The sequence below is a fragment of the Manis pentadactyla genome, chromosome 10 (genome assembly GCF_030020395.1).
Source record: "Manis pentadactyla isolate mManPen7 chromosome 10, mManPen7.hap1, whole genome shotgun sequence".
NCBI classification, from domain to species: Eukaryota; Metazoa; Chordata; class Mammalia; order Pholidota; family Manidae; genus Manis; species Manis pentadactyla.
In genome coordinates, this window is record NC_080028.1 from 107,093,473 (window position 1) to 107,103,425 (window position 9,953).

A 9,953-nucleotide genomic window follows, 5' to 3' on the forward strand; every position below is an offset into this window, starting at 1 on the left:
GAACGTGTATATACAGTGTCTAGTAAATCCAGCAATTATCAAAAATATATAACCTCCCCTTTCCCAAAAAACTTCTAAATTCAAATTTTTATAAACTTTAGTATATTCACAGAATGGCTATACTGCTATCCTGTGTCCACTATGTGGGGTTATAGTTAGAATTAAAACTCTTAAAATGAAATTCTTCTGATTCTATTAAAGAGTATTCAAGATAGAACAGGGTGGCATTTACTTCTTTAGAGATGCCTTCTCCAATCTACCACTCTAGCTAAATTACATTTCTTGGTTGTACACACTTTTGTTTTTCAAAGTATGTTTATATAGTCAAATCATCTGGGTTGACACCAGTTTCACGGAAATCTAGCTCAGGCAAACAACTCCTGGCCTTATTTTTAATCTATATAAAGTAGGAAAAAATTGTTCCTTTATTGAATTATTATTATTAAGAAGTAAATTCATGTTTATATCTAGTAAACACTCATTCAACATAAGCTAGTTTTACATTCTGTCCAATTTGAATTATCCTCGGCACAAGGTCAGGGTTTCTGCAAAATAAGTAAGTTGATAGTTAAAATCAGATTCTTTTAGTTTTGATAAATGTACAGGCTGACCAGTAAATGCAACATGGTAATTTAAGATGTTAACATTAGGGGAAAGTGGGCAAGGGGCAGATGGGAACTCTCTAAACTTTCTTTACAACTTTCCTGTCAATCTAAAATTACAAATAAAATTGTTTAAAGTGAGAAAGAGATTCCTACGCCCAATTTTTAAATCAACAGTTGCTGTGAGTGAGGGGACCCAAAAATCCACACTCTGAACAAAAGAAAGTCGTTTCTGAGGCAGGTGGTTCTAGATAATCAGATTACACTGAGAAACACAGGTTTAGGTTAATTAATTATCTACATTTATTTACTTTTTACTGTATTCAACATCAAATAAAATGAATGGTAATGACAAGCTAGATTATGCTAACCAACTCTACAAATGAAAAGTACTTGAAATTGCAAAATAGCATGGAAAATGCTAATCAAATAATAAGCAATTACTAACCCCAAACTGAAAACTCAACAGGAAGCAAAAGGATAAGCAGAAGCAGCCACTGAAGGCAACTTTCACCAATCTCACACTTGAACTCTGGTTTTAACTACTGTGGGGTGACATCAAAAGCCCTGGACCCATCCAAGGCAGGAAATTTTTATAGCAACTATCCAAATAAAGGAGGATCCCCAAAGTGCTATATTCTCAGGGATCATAAACCAGTTCTGGACAAAAGCCCAAATTCACCTCATTAGTGTTGCCACCAAAAACCCCAAGCGATGAGCTTAAAGTGGTCTCTGCTGGACTGTGTTCCATGAAAGGCACCTTAATCATAGGGCCTCAAAATCATCCATATGAGTAATTTTCAAGAGCAACAGGAGCAACAAAAAAAGAATATGACAGACACCTGTCCTACTACTGTCAAAAAGACTACAAACGTATTCTAACTGTAAAGACAACAGGTACCCACGCTCACTACATTTGAAAATTGTGCCTACAGCAGTACCTGCAAGACACAGCATCTATTAAAGGTCACACAGCACATCTGGTAGAGAAATGGGACTTCTAGAAACAGAAATAATGAAAATTAAACTAAATGGGCAGGTCTGACAGTAGACTAAACACAGTTGGAGAAAGAATTAAGCAAGCTGGAAGCAAGCTTAGAGGAAATCTCCAGCAACATCCCAGAGAGTAAAAGGACATGCTGAGTCAAAAGACATTTTGCAATCAAGTCTAACAAAGATTTAATACAAGTTCTAGTAGGGGAGAGAATGGGCAAAATATTTTTAGAAATTAATAGCTAAGAACTTTCTGGAACTGATGAAAGACAGCCTTACAAATAAATATCCCAAGCCAGGATAAAGAAACCCACACTTCAATATATCAGTGAAAAGGGAAAGTATTAAAGACAAGTCACCTCAAAAGGACAGAGAAAAGACTCAGATTAACTTTAAAGGCACAGAAGACTATCGTTTCTTCAAAAGACACCAAAATCCACAATGTGCTGGAAATAACTAATGATCTTAAAATGTTACAACCAACCAAAACATCCTTTTTTAAGAGTGAAGGTGAAACATACTTTCAGGCAAAAATAGCTTCAGCACTCTCACTAATAAAGTCTGTAAGTATATTCTCCAGGTAGAAGTAAGTGTCCCAAATGAAAGGTCTAAAATGCAAGAAGAAATGAAGGGCAAAGAGGGTATCTGCACAGACCTAAATAAGTATTTTTTAAGAAATAGTATCACAATGTGTAGTGTGTTAAAAAAATTAAAGTTAGTGGTTAGGGTAGTGGGGGAAGACATGGATTAAAGTATTCTAGCGTTCTTAAACATGCATATTGTAATTTTTGGTTAACTCTCAAAAGATTAGAAACATATAACTTCCAAAGTAGACGAAAAATAATTTATATATATGTATCTCTCAAGCCCCCCCAAAAAATAGTTTGGACAAATAGCACAAACAGACCAGATCTAAACCAAAAAATCAGAGTATTTAAATTCAACATAAATCGATTAAAGGCTCCCATTAAATTGTCAGACTGGATTTAATGAAAATCCAATACATCCATTTTATAAGAAATACATCTGCAACATAAGCATATAGAGTTTCAAAGTAAAATAAATCCTAACCGAAAAGCTGGTCACTGTACTAACGTCAAGAAAAATAGACTTTAAGAAAAGCATTACCATAGATAAAAAGGTCACTTTCCAAATAAAGGTTCATTTCAATTCACTACGAATATATGTAACCTATGTATCTCAATGTCAAGATATGCTTCATAATAACATGACAGAAGGCAAATCTTAACCTGAGAACTTGAACACAAAGAAAATCTTCCATTGGAGAAAAGGAGGGAAAGAAATAAATGATAGAAACAGACCATAAGAAATTATCCTGTAATCTTATAAAGCAGGAAGTCCAGACATGGGTTATCAAGGAGCTTCTTACACTCCAGATTCTAAGTTCTCCCCACTTTCAATGAGAAAGAAAGCTACCATTTGCAGAGCCCACTTTGTAAAAGACTATTGTAATAGATTTCCTTCATATTTACAAATAGAAAAGCTACTGACTCAGCAAGAGGAGTTAAGTGAATAAACCAGTTAATTAAAATCTGACTTCCAAAACCATGCCCATTCCACTCCACTATCCCAAAAGCTAAGGTGACTTCTGCATCAGCCTGTCCTGCTAGATTACACAGTAACATCTAGTTATTATTCCTTTCCAGAAAATTACTATGTCATGGTGAAACAGCCAAACATTTAAAAACTACAAATGTTTTAAAGCAAGAGTTCAAAGTAACTAGCAATAACCCAAGGACATTAAGATTTCCCTTTACTTGACACCTCACAGCTCCTTCCAAACGCACTTCAAGTGAATCTGTATTTCAGACATTTTTGTTCTATTAGTAACATTTTCAGTAGTTCAGGGGCTTTATTTGGCTTCAACACAACCTCACAGTTATCATATTCCTTAGCTCACTTTTTCACTTGTGATATCAATAGCCAACTTAGAACTGACTTTCATATTAGAGTCCCAAGCGAAATTTTCTATCTCATAGCACTATGTACCTTCTGTCCAAGGGCTCTCATTACCAAGACAGACTATCATCTGATCCAACAGCATAAAAATATGCCTGAGTTGTTATGGTATTTGGTGACAATTCACCTAGCATAAACAAACAAAAACGACTTACATGGCGGGGGGGGGGGGGGGGGTGAGAAGTCATACCGCAATGTATGTAAACAAATTCCATGTTGGAAAACCTCACGACCTTAAATTAGGTTTTCGATCTTTTTCTTGCGAACACAATGCCACTCAAGCAACAGTGTTTTTAAATTCAAAGCTCATAGATAAAAGCTTAACAGTTCAAGTCAAAGGAACTCCCTTTAAAGAACAATTCAAAATCCTCACCATAAATCATCAATGTTCAGTTCCGTAACCTTGCATAAGTTCTCTGACTGCTTTACACCTCAGCTTCTTCATGAAAATGTTAATAGATCTACCTCTAGGAGTGTTAAATGACTGAATAATTTAAAACACTGCCTGACTAATCACCCAGTTAAGTGCTGTTATCACTTATCCTGTGACCCTCTTTACATTAGAAAATAATTCAAATTACAAAGCTCTGAACTTTTGAACAAGTAAAAATGTATCAAACCACAATGGTTAAAGGCAGAACTGGTAACAACACAGTCACCTTCCACAGCAAGCACAGGAATGTGATCACCTGGCCCGCGATCACTATACTGCACAACTTACCAGCATGGGCCAGAGCCAGCAACGCTCAGCTTCTAACCCCTACTCCGCCCAGCAAGAACTCACTCTGAACAACTTCGGACAAGTAGGACTTATCATGGGGACTTAGGATCACCACTGTAAAAGGCTTCTTCATGTAAACAATGTTACAAATACTGTACCCCACCCCCCACCCCTACTTTTTCTTGGTATCACTCAACACAACTCAACATTTCTTACCTAGACAACCAACCTGCCTGTTTTGCTCCCAATGCTTAGTTCCATCTATCCTCCAAAGGTTCAGTCTTCCTATAAGTGAATCACACATTTCAGAACTGGGCCATTAATTTGAACTTGGTCAACTGAGAACAAGCATGTGACTTGTAGTCCCAGAAGATTCCTGAAAACCTCATTACCTCCCATTAAGTTATTTATTCTGTTTCCCATACCTAATTCAAAGGTAATGTGTATTACTCCCTAAGTAAAAAGGAGAGTATTCTTATAACAACAAGAAAACAGCACCTAAACACTAATTTGAAAATGTATTTGATGGTACTTATTTTCAAAAACGGCATATTTCATTTTACAGGTATCCTGAAACCAAGCAAGCAGTTTAAGTGCGATATTTAAAGTGCAGTCATTACAGAACTGTTCAGATTAGATGATGCTAGTCTAAAATAGGGGCTCCTTGAGGACATCCGAAGCCCGGATCATTCATTTTGTACTCTGAAAGCCTAGCCCTCACAGATAGGGCTCCATTCCGTGCTCCCTTTACTGTCTCCTTTTCTGAGGGAGAAGGGCATTGCCGGGGAAGCAGGCTACAAATTAGCCTAAGTTTACATCAACGCTTCATTCCACCTTACCCCCAACTCATCTTGCTAGCTAGTTCAGTATCATTCTGGGAACTTCAATAAAGGAACCCATTTGCAAGAAAGCAATAGCAGTCCTAGCACTGTTAAAGACACTGCTGGCCAAATCCTTTACTTCCATCTTAGAACGGTCTAGGAGACTGGACTGATTAGCCTCAATTCTCCCCCAGTAAAAAACCCTGGTCAAGACACCCACCCATATTCTAACTGTAGCTGAGGTACACACAGAAACATTTTGTTAAGAACAGCTAACCGTAGTTACACGCGTTAACAGCTAAGAACTCCAGTGGAGGCCCTGCTTCGTCATCCGTCACGTAACGTTCATACTGTCGTCCGGTACCAATTCAAACATTAAGACCAAAGAGAAACAGGGAAGAGTTTGAAGCCCACGGGCTGGGCTGGCTATTCATTTTTTACACCCACCATCTCTCCAACTTTCGGCCAAGAACGCCCAGCGCCAAGAGGGTGTCCTATGCGGCTCAGGCGGCGGCCACGTGTCGGGGCAATCGCTGCCACCGCCTCCAGTGGGCGGAGAGCCCCGGGGCCTCGCGGCCCGCCCGCCCCCTGCGCATCCTCTCCCTCCCACCGGAATTTGCAGCCCCCGCGGCCTTCTTCAGGGAATCCTGTTGGGGAAGCAGGGTGGTCGGCCAGGCGGCGGCCTACGCACTCGCGGCCGGTCGCACGCCGGGTCCCCTCGCTCCCTGGCGGGGCGGCCAATGGCGCCTCAGGGCCCGGGCGTCCCCGTGGCCTAGCTGCCGCCGCGCTCAGAAACCGGTGGGGCCGGCGGCCCGGCGCACACCAGGCCGCGCCGACCTCAGCCGCTCCCGGAGAGCACCCGCCGGCCCGGGGGCCTCCGCAGGCCGCAGCACAGCGCCCGCGGGCGGCTCCGCTCCGGCCTCGCACGGGCCCCGGAGGTCCTGGCGACCGCGGCCCCCGCCCCGGGTCGCCTCCCTGCGGCCCCACCCTGCGCGCAGGCCGCCCAGGCGCCAGAGCTTCCCCTGAACTCCCGGACCCCCTCCGTTACCGGCGGCTAGCACGGGGAGCCAGGCGGCCGGAGCGGCGGGGCCTGTGACTCAGGGCGGCGGGAGGAAGGAGCTGGAGGCGGTGCCACGAGCAGAGAGCGCTAAAAGAGACCCGAGAGCCCGCCGCTCGCGCTCATATACAATCAGCGTCAGCACGTAGGGCCGCTCTGCCGCCCTCCCCCGGGCCTCTCCGTCTCCTAGCAACGCGGTGGGAGGCGGGCCCAGGACGGGTTGCTAGGCAACGGCCCTGTCCTTCTACCCGGCGACCTCCAAACCCTCCGCGCCTGGCTTGGGTTCCCGCCTCTGCCCTACTATGCGCCCCGCCGTCTCTTTGCTCAGGAAATCCCAGCTCCCATCGCCCCGGGGAGGGCTCTGACCCGCGAGACGCAGACCAAGGGCGAGCGCTCTTTAGTTCCCGGCCCTGCTCCGGCCTAATTCTGCAGCTCGCCAGTCCCCGGTCCCCATTTTCTCTCTCCACCTAGCTTTGCCCCCAAGAAAACGGTTCTGTCCTTCTGACTACCTCGCAGCGTCTGCCGGTTTGGCTTCTCCTGATAGTGGGTCTGCATGGTTCCGGGGGAGCTCTCCATCCCCATCGCTCATCCTTTTACCTGACCTACGAGCCCTCATTTCTGCTTTAGTTCTTTGGGTGAATGAACTGGCGTATTTGTGTATTCACCGGACGCTTTTTAATGAGGACATTGTTTCGTTTTGCTGAAAAAGTAAATCCTGTGTAAATCCTCGGGCCTGTGAAATCTCATGGCTACTTGTCAATTGATAATGGATTGACTACTATTAATTCTTAAAACAGTGGTTCTCACCATGTGGTCCGCGGGTGCCCAGATCCTTTAAAGTGGGAGGGCAAGTGTATTTCCATAATAATACTAAAACGTTATTTGGTTTTTGCACTCTTTCTCTCACAAGTGTACAGTGGAGTTTTCCACAACCTACATAACATGTGACATGGAAACACTGAAAACAGAGGCAAGAATTAGAATCCAGTCATCTGCTGTTAAATCAGACATGAAAGATATTTGCTAAAGCTTAAAACAATGGCTCTCAACTTTTTTGTTTTGGCAAGTAGTTACTTTGCACATAAAAGATATTTTTATGTCAACATCTAATTGGTTTACTATTTAAAACTAACTATTGTTCAAATTTCTTAACTTTAATTTCTAATATAGATCAGTATCATGTGAAGGGCCCCCACCCATAAGATGGCGAACTTCCTTCTTCTCTTCCGGGTCCTCGGTTCCCGCCGGCGCCACCTGAAGCCCAATCACCCCTTGCCCCCCTAATCCCAGCACCTAGCCAATAGCCACCAGCCCCGTAGAAGTAACACCACAATCACCCCATGCCCCTTCCTATATAACCCAGCACCTTTCCCTAATAAAGTGGAATTCTCCGGTGAATTGCTGCTGTGTGTCGCTCCTTTCCTTTCATTGGTGCTGAAACCCGGGAGACGGGACACCCCAACTGGGCCCCATCTTCCCCCCAACACCAGCAGCAGCTTGCCCTCGTCCTCTTTTTCCAGCGCTGGCTCCTCACACTCACCACTCCTCTTTGGCTTTTGGGTAAGTTTTCCCTCTGAGCGGGCCGCTCTTCCCCGAGCTATCGCAGCGCCATTGACCGTGATCGTCCGGCAAGGCCCTGACGCTCGGGGACGAGGAGGGAGCTCTCCCCGCCTTAGGCCTTCACGGCTGCGGCGGACCCTCAGGCCCTCCTCCAACAGCCATAAACGAGGTGACCCCTTTGCGGATGAGAACGCTCCCTTCCCACCCCCCTCCTTCCATTCATTCCGCCGAAAATTCCTAGTACTAGGTTCCTCGGACTCCGGCACTCTGCCTTCTCAGAGAAGTCTGGGTGACGACCCACACTTCCTAAGAAACCGACTCGTATACGAGTTTCCGCAGACCCCCCAGGGATCACCGGGGATGCCCTTTGTCTCCTTGCGGTCTGCTCCCAGTCCGAGGGTCTCCGTTCATCTTCCCCTGTTTGTCTCCTTCTCTGTCCTTTAGCCATGGGAGCCTCCTCATCCCTCCCTGGAAGTTCACCTCTTGAATGCCTGCTCAGGCATCTAGCCACCCTCTCCCTGACACCTGATATAAAACCAAAACTTCTCTGCAAATACTGCTCCCAAGATTGGCCGACATGCCCCCTAGACAATCACAACCAATGGCCCGCAGGGGGAGCTCTTGATCCTGACATCACTCGCGATCTCTTTAACTACTGCCAGCGCCTGAAAAACTGGAAGGAGATTCCCTACACCGAAGCTTTCCGCCTCCTCCTCCCGCCTCCCTCGCCACCGCCGCCGCCTCCTGCCCCCGCGTCCCCCCAAGTTCTCCTAGCCCGCAAGCTGTCTCCCTCCCCTCCACACACTCCCAGTCCCTCCTCGATTACCTTTGACCCAGCCGACGAACCGCCGCCATACAGGCTTCCTCCTTCAGCTCCTCCCCCTCCTACAACCCCTCCGCCCTCTTCCGCCGCCGCCTCCCCCTCCTCTCCTACAACAGCCCTTCCCCCTTCCTCCACCACCATCTCCCTCACCTCACCCCCCTGCAGATCAAGCCTGAGCCTTTCAGCCCCCCTCCAACTAATTCCCAGGAGCCTCCTCTGTCTTTGCCCCCATCACCTGTTTCTCCCCCACAGACTGAGCCAGAACCCTTCAGTCCTCCTCAGACTCGGTCCCGAGGGCCTCCCAAAATTATTGCCCCCCTCCGAGAAGTAGCAGGATCCGAAGGCATCGTGCGCGTTCACGTCCCTTTCTCCTTAGGAGATTTAGCCCAACTGGAGAAACGCCTAGGTTCCTTTTCCACTGATCCCACGACATATATCAAGGAGTTTCAATGGACCCTCCAGTCATACAGCCTCACACATCATGACATTTTCATGCTCCTGGCCAATACCCTCCTTCCTGAAGAGCGCAGACGAGTTTGGAACTTCGCCCAAACGCACGCCACTGAAACCCACAGGACTGACCCCACCTATCCCCCTGGCCCCACCGCTGTCCCTGAACAAGACCCACACTGGGATTATAACACCGCCGTGGGTCTCTGCTCTCAAGATATTTTTGCCTCCTGCTTAATAGCAGGTCTGAAAAAGGCAGCTTGTAAAGTAGTCAATTTTCAAAAGCTCCAAGACATAATTCAAAAGAGGGAGGAGACACCCTCTGAGTTCTTAGACAGACTCACTCAAGCCCTATTACAGTATAGCAGCCTGGACCCAGAAACGCCTGACGGGAGACATGTCCTTACGACATACTTCCTAGTTCAAAGCTACCCCGACATTAAAGCTAAACTCAAAAAGTTAGAACAGGGCCCCGCTACCCCACAGACGGAGGTCCTAACAGTGGCCTTTAAAGTCTTCCATAACAGGGAGGAAGAGAAAGAATGCCGTAAAAAAAGGCTGATCAGGCCAATTTCCAAATGTTGGCCCAGCTGATAAAACCACAACCTGGGCACTCCTCTACAAACAAGCCCCCCACAGGAGCTTGTTTCAAGTGCGGACAAGAAGGACATTGGTCAAGGGCTACCACCCCATGCCCCAGATGCCACAAAAAGGGCCACTGGGGGTCTGATTACCCAGCCACCCAAAGGGGAGGCTGGACGAACAACCCCCATCCTAAGCCCTCCATAGTGGGCTGGCAGAAGAAGATTGATGGGGCCCGGGGGCTTCTCGCCCGACCATTTCCATCACCAAACAGGAGCCCAGGGTTACTTTAATAGTAGACGGTCACCCCATCTCCTTCCTCCTAGATACAAGAGCCACCTTCTCAGTCTTGCGAGAATACCGG

General features: G+C 46.2%; 1 protein-coding gene across 5 annotated transcripts in view; it reads right to left on the reverse strand.

The window, feature by feature from the left end:
• Positions 1–6,340, reverse strand: part of NAP1L1 (nucleosome assembly protein 1 like 1) — a 29,303-nt gene extending 22,963 nt beyond the window's left edge. For 2 of the 5 annotated variants that reach the window (XM_057487518.1, XM_057487517.1), the window contains exon 1: positions 6,166–6,337. The gene's annotated coding sequence lies outside the window, so the exon portion shown is untranslated. Of the gene's footprint in view, positions 1–6,165 lie in introns of all 5 variants that reach the window. The other 3 variants (XM_057487515.1, XM_057487519.1, XM_036878616.2) reach the window with 3 other exon arrangements.
• Between the last annotated feature and the right edge of the window lie 3,613 nt (positions 6,341–9,953).